This window comes from Palaemon carinicauda, chromosome 26 (genome assembly GCF_036898095.1).
Source record: "Palaemon carinicauda isolate YSFRI2023 chromosome 26, ASM3689809v2, whole genome shotgun sequence".
In the NCBI taxonomy this organism is placed as follows: Eukaryota; Metazoa; Arthropoda; class Malacostraca; order Decapoda; family Palaemonidae; genus Palaemon; species Palaemon carinicauda.
Genome location: NC_090750.1, coordinates 85818019 through 85828604, shown reverse-complemented (window position 1 = coordinate 85828604; position 10586 = coordinate 85818019). Strand labels below are relative to the sequence as shown.

The window sequence follows — 10586 nt, the reverse complement described above, 5'->3', positions numbered from 1 at the left end:
GCACGCACCTTATATATATATATATATATATATATATATATATATATATATATATATATATATATATATATATATATATATATATATTTATGTATATATATACACACATTATATATATATATATATATATACTTATATATATTTATATATATATACACACACACATATATATGCGTGTATATATATATATATATATATATATATATATATATATATATTTATGTGTGTGTATATATATATACACTCATCTATTATCTATATACTTTATCACTATATAAATATCTATCTATCTATCTACTTACACACATAGATACATACACTCATAAACACGCATATTTGTGTGTGTGTATATATATATATATATATATATATATATATATATATATATATATATATATATATATTATAACATATTTTTAGTAACAAGAAACAACTAGAAGCGTACGTATTTCATATATTTTTCTGAAATCAAAACCATCTTATGTTTATTATCTGCATATTTGTAATATCTTAACGTGTCTAAATAGTCTAGACTCTAGTCTAGTCACTACTGTGATATAATTGCTCTATTAACAAGGCATAAAATATCCGTTATTTATTATGTACAAATATTGTTTAAATTAAGAAGATTAAACGTCACAATATTTAATCTGTAATCGTAATTAAGTGGACTGTCCCTTTAATGAAACGCATTTATCATTGTTATTGTTTTTCGTTTAGTGTTTTTGCTTCTTAAAATGGGTTTGATAGTGAAAGATAAGTGTCATGAAATGTACAATAATCCATACCTGTCATCTGATATTCGGTCCATTTAGTCAAGAGTATATGTTATTGTTATTGCTACTTATTTTTATATTGGATCGTCTTCTTTATCATTCCCAATTATCCCATTATGGGGTCTGTTAACCTCCTCTTGCCATTATTGAAAAGTTATGTGGCTATTCTCTTAGCCTTCTCCAGTTTATAGCTATGCACAACTCTCTCTCTCTCTCTCTCTCTCTCTCTCTCTCTCTCTCTCTCTCTCTCTCTCTCTCTCTCTCTCTCTCTCTCTCTCTCTCTCTCTTTACTCTGATTGCACATTTCACATTTTAAAACAATTTAAAGGTTTTAAAGGTCGCTCATGAATTGTGGTGGCAGGGGACAATTACATTACCCTAGCAAGTAGGCCAATGCCCTTGAGACTGACCATTAATCATAATGATCAGCGCCCAAGCCCCCTCTCCACCCAAGCTAGGAACAGTGGAGATAGATATGAATTAAAAAATCGAGGTAATATCGTTTCCAACGAAATTCATTGAAGGGATTTCGGTTCATCAATGACAGCGTATCTGGCCAAGTTTTAAGTTATCTCATAATTGCAGTGTCTTCAGTCATAGATCAGACGTCCATCAAAGTAAATATTCAATGTTATATGGCCAGAACATGTTTGACACTTTTGAATGTAGCTTACACAATTATATATAAATTGTATAAAAAAATTGCATGTAATTAGTAAAAAAACACATTAAAAACAATTTGGAATTATTTCAAACCTTAATTAACGAAGTCCAAAGACAACTTAGGCACCTTGATGAAAAAGAAAGTTTGGAGGCCTAATGAAAACGAAATAGAGTTTAAAAACGGTTGAATTAAAAGTATTTGGGCATAATTTGATGAATAGCATGATATGCTTTGAATGTAAACATATAGTTTTAATTATTACCAGCTTCTCAATTTATGAATGTTTTGTAAAGAAAATTCTCTCTCTCTCTCTCTCTCTCTCTCTCTCTCTCTCTCTCTCTCTCTCTCTCTCTCTCTCTCTCTCTCTCTCTCTCTCTCTCTCTCAGGCAAAAACCATGGCTTGCACCATGCCACTATGGCTTGTTGCAAGTTTCAAAGGTTCTGTAACAATCATCATGTATCTGAGCTTCGGACCAGAGTATTACATTTGAAAGAGAGATTTCTGTGACTAAAAACTCGTGATTTGCATTAGGTAAGTTTGCAACCAACCAAACAAATGTAGAATAACTGTTTACTGCCAATTTCTTAAGTATGTGGTAATTCTCCTCCCGTTTAAGGAGCACTTGGTACTTTCCTGAGGTTGACATACGAAATTGTCTAAGAGTTCTTCCTGTCTTCTCATTTTACCCTCTGGTTCAATGGGTAATTCAGCGAATAGTATAAAGAAATATGCACCTTATTCACAGTTGAATACTAATATAAATTTGAGATGCCTCATTGAACATCAACAACAAATTAATAATAATATTAGTAATAAAAATAGGAACAATGTTATTGCAAAATTGGTTGTGGAGCATTTGTAAAGGCTTTCCTGACTTCAATTTTGGTGTGTCTACCACGAACTTAACCAGTGTACCAGTGGCACACGGGTGACTGGTGTTTATTTTCTCTGTTCATATACAACTAGAAATAAGACTTCAAAACGTTAATATGGATTATTACTAACTAGTGAGCCCCGACTAATAATAAGGCAGACATTCAGATGCTTTACGAAATAGTGTTGAAAAATAGATAAAATGTGATCATCCCTGTAACAATGACTATGTAGGCTACGTTACTAATGAGGCAGGCGTGTGAAGCATTGGTGCCACTGTCCTGAGCTTCTGAGATCCAGATCAAATAGGTAAGTTATTCCAATCAGACAAATTGTCTACATCACCTACACATCATAGAAGCTCTTTGTTAGCAGGGAAGACTGTCTTGTACATGGCACTATCTCTGATAGGTTTCCTATGGTGGGCGACATATAAGTACCTTATCAGCCTGTAATTGATTATTGCAGCAATATTTAGAGACCAGAATCCCCAAACATAGTTGGAGTCATATCTCCATGTTAATACCCAATACGTCAGTCTTCACCACCCCTGAACAAACTGCCCATCTCCTGACACTTATAACTGGCAGAAACTACAAGTGTCTGCTTGATTGCTACAGATCCAGTACATTAACACGTGTGACCATAAGAAGCTGTTTAATTAATCCCAACCAGGGATAACTCTGATGTAAATCTAATTACCTATTGAACGGCGGTAGTAGTATTCCTACTACCCCTCCTCCCCTCCCCTTGTATAGTTCCATGGACGTACCACAAGTAAACGTTAAATTCAAAGAACGACAACTATCTTGGATCCCCGAAGGATTCACTTATTGAGAATTCTAATATCAGAGAGACTGATGGTTCAAGGATCTTTACCCATGAGTCATACATTAAAAGGAAGGTATTCATTTATAAATCCCCCATAAAGAAGTTAATATAACTCAAGGAAATTGCACAGTACCTTCGAATCATTTTCCATTAAAAAAAAATTATATCTGTTGAATGGAGTTTGATACTAATTTTGAAACCTAGAAACGTATTATTACTAAACAGTGATCGGCGCAGAGTAATAAGAAAAGACACAGTATTGAAATGCTTAATGGATGGATTGTTGAACCATGCAGATAAGAAATAAAAGCATTTAACTACGAATCCTTATTTATATATTCAATACCCAGAAAAATAGTTTAGGCCTACAATGGAGTTGCATAATACACAGGGTGACCTAAATACTATAAATAACTAAAATTGCTTTGGATAATGGTTACACTAAATTAAATAATAAAAATAAAACTTATTTATCATATGTAGCCTATTTTTAGCTGATTACTTATAACATCCTTTTCAAAAAATATTTTAGTGGCCCATAGTAATTCATAGAAAAAGGCTTTATGCACCAAAGCTGCTTCCCATTTTTTCCTCGAATGTATGTCCTCGACTATGGAGACACCTATTGGCTTTTTATCAAAACAACTGAAGTCTCTACTTTAAAGTTTTCGGGAATTTGGAAGTGAACGCTGAAGACATCTATTGGTAGCGATAGATATTATGAAAACTGTAACATCCGATGGTGTATACGATACTGACAATCTATTCTTATGATTTATTAACAACACCATTATAAAACGAGAAAATAAAACTTGTAAAGTAACAAAATACTTTGATTTTGCAATTGGTATTTAGGGTATCTAAATCATATAGAAATAATTATGTGCTTTCTTTCGTAAAACATACAACCTATTGCTGTATTGTTAGAGTTCAAAATAAAAATATTATGCGATGTCCAGGTTTCTCATAAAGCTAATCATTTTAAGTAAAAAATAATAAAAATAATAGCAAAATATAATAAAAGTCTTCTGTATCTTTTTCACGAATAGAGTTGTGAGTCACACAGATAAGAAAATAAATAATTATTTGTGTAGGCTATTCATTACCCAAGAAAAAAATAGTTTAGGCCTAACCTACAATTGCAAGTTTTTGGTATGATTAGAATTGAGTTGTATAAAGCACCAAATAACCTCAATACTATAAAGAATTAAGGGCGTGCTCTAGGTAATAGTTACACTAAGAAAAATAATAAAAATCAAGTGTATCAGTGATGTATATTTATAACTGATTACGTATAACAATCTTTTAATAGAATATGTTAGTATCCCTAAGTCATTCATAGAAAACGGCCTAAGACTTCGTAAAATCTTCCCGTTTTTTCCTCAAATGTATGTCCTCGACTGTGGAGACACCTGTTGGCTTTTTAAGAAAACAAACACTCTCCATTTTGGAGTTATCGGGAGGTCGGAAAGTGAACGCTGAGGACATCTAGTGGTTGCCAAGAACACTATAAAACTGTAACATACAATGAGGTAAGTAGCACTGTAAACCTATTCTCGTAATTCATTATTAACAGCATTCTAAAATGAAAAAAATATAACTGTTAACCGAAAAAAATATTTTAGCATTTAATTATTATTTTTAGTATCCAAATAACATTAAATATGTAAATAATTGGGAAATAAAATAAGAAACTTGAGTATTGACCTTTGGTAATACATAGGTGAGCTAGACATTTTATGAAACAGGTTTCCGATTTACAACAGACCTACATATGTGTGATAGCTCTTGAACGATAAATTTGATACTCCATTATAATTAAAAAATATACCCTTTACCTTTGATACAATGGTTATTTACATTTTTACTGTTCAAATGTGGCCATTTGTGTGAATAGTTCGGTACTACCTTTCGTAAGATGTACTACCCATTGGTGTATTGCCAGAGTTTAGAACAAAACTATTATTTGATATCCAGATTTTTATCATAAATCTAATTATTTCAAGTCACAGTAAAGGATAAAAATGTATTTAAAAAAATATTGTATACGTTTTCTGTATTCTATTTATTTTATAATGCTTGTAATATAAAATATTGACAATTGGTGTTCCATATTATAGCTACCTCTTCTAAATCCTTGGTTTGAAATATTTTATGCACTCACTAGATGGCCTCAGCTTTCACGTGTTTTAGTAGTATAGCCACCTATTCAAAATCCTTGGTTTAAAATATTTTATGCAATCACTAGATGTCCTCAGCTTTCACTTTTTCTATCTCTGGGTGAAGAAAACGAAGGCTTGTTTATTTACATAAGTTGATAATAGACGTCTCCACCGTCGATGACTTGCAATCAAGGAAAAAACGGGAAGAAGTAAGTAACGCCAATCGTTTTCTTTGACATTTTGTGGGAAACTAAGATATATTGCACATACGAAATAATTTCGTTGTATGAAATAATTTAAGGGATATCTTGGGGTCCAATCCAGTCACACGATGGTCAAATTATACTAAGCAAAACTTACAACTGTAATTCAAGTCTTATTCATCATTTATGGCAAGATCTAAGAAATTCTAATGGACTTTAATTTACGGCATAAAATATATATTTTATATTGCTCTTTAGATTAATGGGATAGTTTTTTTTCTCTCAATGTAAATCTTATTTGAATTACTAGCATTGTTTTTTGACAATTCATGGCCTTTTAGTCATGGATGTCTGGTGAGGGGGACTTGACCCCACAAAATATTAAGTAGTCTGGTCGACTACCAATTTATGACAAAATTTAATTCTACACAAATACTTTGACGTCAGTATTGAAGAGATTAACTGATTCCATATAACATGGTCCTAAACGACACCTTGCTTTACTGTCTTTTCTACAAGGAAGGATTGGGATTCCAATCTGTCGTAAGTAAGTAATTTGATTAGATATGTTGTCTGTGGGTATGTGCATGTAAGATGTCTGTGTGTGTTAGTGGAGAGTTTTATGAGGAAAGGGGATGTGGATGTTCCACAGAAAGTATATTTATATGTGGCTGAGGGAATGTAGATGTATATATGGATGTAAAAGTTTGTTATGGTTTTTGTATTTTATATACTTTTAGGGATATGTAGGTGTATATGTGTTGTAAGAGGTCTTCCTATGCAAAGTGGGTTAGAGTGGATTTTTTTTTTTCGTATGTTGATATATGCGCATTGAATACAATGTTTAACGTGGATTGTCTAGATGTCAGGTTGGACTGTGTGTTAGGTAGGGTATTTGTGTTCAATGGGGTTATGTTGGTGGGTCAGTATAGATATCTGGGGAACCGTAAGCGTTATGGATGCCATGCTTGTGATTGACATGAGTATGTGTAAGGAATTGTGTAAATGTCTGCGTGGGTGTATGTGTTCCATACAGGGTTTTATGTGGGTGTATGCGGATGGCTTTGGAATGTGGATCTTTTTTGTTGATGTCGTTGTTTGTGGGAAGTTATGTAAACATTTGTGGATTTGTGTGCTGAGTAACGTCATGCATTCGATGTGGATGAGTGTAGGAACGTGTTTGGATGATTTTTGCTGGCATACACAGTTCCAATCCAACCAAATCTGAGGTTTCTATTATCCTGCTGGGAAATGTGCTTTAATACTGCAACAGCCCAATAACTAAATTCACAAGTACAGAGGGAAAGGTTCTTATTATATTCAAACAGTAACTTGAAGACGCTTTAAAGTATTTTACTTATCAGAATATATTTTTGAAGCAACAGATAACCAGGTATGATTGGTCTTTTGACAATTCATTTGGCAGTTTTAAACCACCTAATACGGTAGCAAATGTGCTTTTGAAGAGCGTTCGTCTCTCTATCGCTATTAGATTTTGTTTTAATTTATTCTAAACAAACTGGGAGGCCCAAGAGAAAAGCTTTACTTGGAAGTAGGTGAAAGACTAAGTGACTAATGATACCGGGAGACCTTTTAGGAAAACAATTGGGTATAGTAATATTTGTTCGTTGTAAATTTTTCTGAGTAATTCGTAATTTTATATTTTCTTACACTGCTCCTAGCTAGGATTATATGTAACATGTATAATTCTTTTACTCCTTAAATTTCAAATAAAAGGTACAAACCTGAGGGCCTATTGTGCAGTTACTATTGTGGATATAATAAATGTTTGAAAAAAATCTGTTTAGATAGACGTTCTTTATAAATTATATATTTTAGTATTCCACAATACAAAAAATAACATTTTGGTAATATGTAGTAATACGAAATATGAGAATTTGTTCATTACTATTGTTCCTCAATAGTGCTTAAGCTGGCTGTTTGGGCAGTTCGCCAGTATCCTACGATTTTGCCTCCAAACCATTGTCTTCTGTTCTGAGGCATTGTCAGTTAAGCCCATCCAGGTAACGACAACCATTTTCCTTTATAGGTGTAATTAGAAATTAATGGATATATTAGAGCAGTAAACAATTTTATTCAAAGCAGAGTGATGTGATCTTCGATGGTGAACTATGACAACTCGTGGAATTTACGCTAATTTTGGCCTTCTCGACATGTTCAGTTAACGAATTGAAGGTTAACATCTTTAGGAACTTAGGTCTGTTAAGCCCTTAATGCAGGATCTGTGAGATTGTGCTGTTTCTTTGATGAACTGTTTCCACATGGCCACCACACTACGAACGGTTTACTTTACTTTTACGGGTTTATTTCTCGCCCTCCATCAGACAATAAAGTCTGTTCAGGCGGGCCTTGGTGTGTGAAAATAATTTCTTTCCAGTTAATATTATGCTTTGTATCTTATCAGTTATTTCGCTAGCATTTATTATAAACTTTTAAGTGAACCTCCTGTCTTTATCAATAAACATCCATCATATCAACTTTAAGCTGACCAGTCCTGCTCCACAATGACTGAATTTTTTTTGTAGTAGGTTTGGTAATTTTGAGCTTAAACCGAAGCAACCACCACTAATGACTGATCCTTTCATTTTCGCAGAATATGAAAGTTTTTTTTGAAGGCTTTATCAACGTTTTAAATCCACAATATCTTTGTTGGACATGCTTAACTTCTCGGAATTATTTTTCTACAAGTAGATGGCGATTATTTTTTTTCACTAGTCATTTAAATGCTTAAGAGGTGTAGTTTTCAAGAACAGATAAAATAACATGTAATCACACTTTTTATTGGTAGAAGTTTACAATAAAAAGTTATCGACATGATTAGAATCTATTTGTAAAACACACCAAATGACCTAAATACTGAAAAAAAAAATGCCTTTAGGCACTGGTTACAGTCTGTATAGTAATAAAGACCAATCGTATTACATATTCATTTTTACTAATTGTGTAAAACTCTTTTCATAGAATATATGTTTCAGTATCCAAAAGTAATTCATAGAAAACAGCCTACACGTCCCATTCTTCCGGGCTTCTTAATGGCATGTCCAGTACTATAGTAATGTCTATTGGGATTTTATGGAATAACTGAAGTCTCCGTTTCAAAGTTCTTAAGATGTCTGGAAGGGAAAGCTAAGGAAATCGTGTGGTTGCTAAAAATATGAAAAAAAAAAAAAAGATAACACGATGAGTTACGTAATACTGAAAATCTATCTACCTATTTATAATAGCGGTATTGTAAATTAAGAAAATAAGACTTATCAACACTTTGTATAAACATTTTGGTAAAATATAATCCTAAAATGGTTTACTAGTAATATGAAATTTAAGACTTGGTTTATTGTCATTGTACGAGAAAAGCGCTTGAAGATTGCTGCTTGGGTAGTTAACTGTATGTTCCGATTCTCCTTGGTAAGTACTTTTTCTTAGTCCTGGCAGTGTGAATTTCAGCCAGCTTACGGTAACACTTAACCTTTCCTGGATATTTTAAGTTTTTATATAAAGTGTTACTTAAATTTGGACCTAGATATTCCCAAGAAGTGATCTTCGATGGCTAAGAAGACAACTTATTGAATATATGAAAGGCCCAATTATCGAATTGAGGAACAACATCTTACACAACGTGAGTCAGTCAAGGTTTTTATGAAGGGTTCGAGATGCAGTGTTATACTGATGCATGTATGCTATATGGTCGGTAACAAGTTCCCTATGCTTAAATTGAAGAACTTCCTAGGTGTGATTACGATTCACCAACACCACCTGATACGCAAACGAGTGACGTAATCTAGGAAACTGGTGTTTACGTAACATAAATTTCTTGATTATCTCTGTACTACTACGTAACCTACGAGATAATGTACATTCTGCATCAACTTTGCGGAACCATAGAAAGCTAGTGTTTTAAAAGCCTTTTGAGAATCTGCAGCAATACATTTCACGTTAATTGGGCTTTTATAGTTTCTTCGGCTCCAAGCTGCACCTGCCCCATGTTCAACTACGCTACCTCCGTTACCACTTCTTGTTTTCCTTCTCAAATTCTAATCCATTGAGATAATTCATATGTTAACATTAAGGTTTTCCCACTTTAGCTTGTGGCTGCTTTGTGGCCTCATAGGCACTAGGGCCGAACTATATGGGCTTCGTCTAATGTTTTATTTGGACAGGTAACATGGAACTCGGTGTTTGATGAGCGTACTCTAAATACCAAAGATAGTATACAACAAACAGATCTTGTAGGTCCTGTAGGTGTGGGGGAAGGTTTTCATGCGTTATAGGAATGAGTAGGGAAGTAAGTTGAGATCATACGTTATATACATTGGTTACACTGGTTCCAGTATCTACAATCTTAATGATTTTCACTGTAAATCAGGTTATCAACGTGTATTCCACTATTTTGTCTACTTTATTTTCTATTGCAGTATTATGTTTGGTGAGGTGGGGTTATATAAGTTTAATCACGAGATAGCGTGGGTGATTTATAAGGAAAAGAACGACGATCGACAGTATTTTGAGTTAATCGATCGGATTTTTAAATCCAAAGTCATTGGTTCTTCGTCTTCACATTATTTTGATATCCATAATACAATTGACATAAGGGGTTCGAGACTTCCGATAAATACGACCTTGAACTTTGCTTGACTCTTGCTTTATCTGTAGATAGGTTGGAATTAGAACAACCTACACTGAAGGTGCGGGCCACGGGCTCTCGCCGAGGGCAGCCCGTAAATTTATCGGTGGAAGTGAACTCTCATTAAACTCAAATATTTACATATAGAATAAAATTTTTGAATTTAATGGTGGCGTTCTGTTATTCCTAGCAAAATTTTAAACAAGCCTCACAACCATGGGGTAAAATATAAATGCTTATGCTTAAAAGTATGCGCTATTTATTCAATGACGAATAACGCAAACTTTAATGCAAGATAATTGGTTCTATGCAATTTGCATATGTAATGTACAATTTAGAGATTATTGTGATACGGAGAGTTCAGTCGCTGCCAGTGCTCGTGAGAAAAAAAAATATTACAGTAATGCTAAAGAAACTGGGGGACTTGAAAGCAG

At 33.4% G+C, this 10586-nt stretch overlaps 1 long non-coding RNA gene across 4 annotated transcripts in view; it reads left to right on the top strand.

Annotated features, from left to right (window-relative positions):
- The first annotated feature begins 8971 nt into the window (after nucleotides 1-8971).
- The window catches only part of LOC137619655 (uncharacterized), a 52801-nt gene continuing 51186 nt past the window's right edge, over nucleotides 8972-10586 (top strand). For all 4 annotated transcript variants that reach the window (XR_011039947.1, XR_011039946.1, XR_011039948.1 and 1 more), the window contains exon 1: nucleotides 8972-9147. This is a non-coding gene — a long non-coding RNA (uncharacterized lncRNA). The remainder of the gene's footprint in view (nucleotides 9148-10586) is intronic.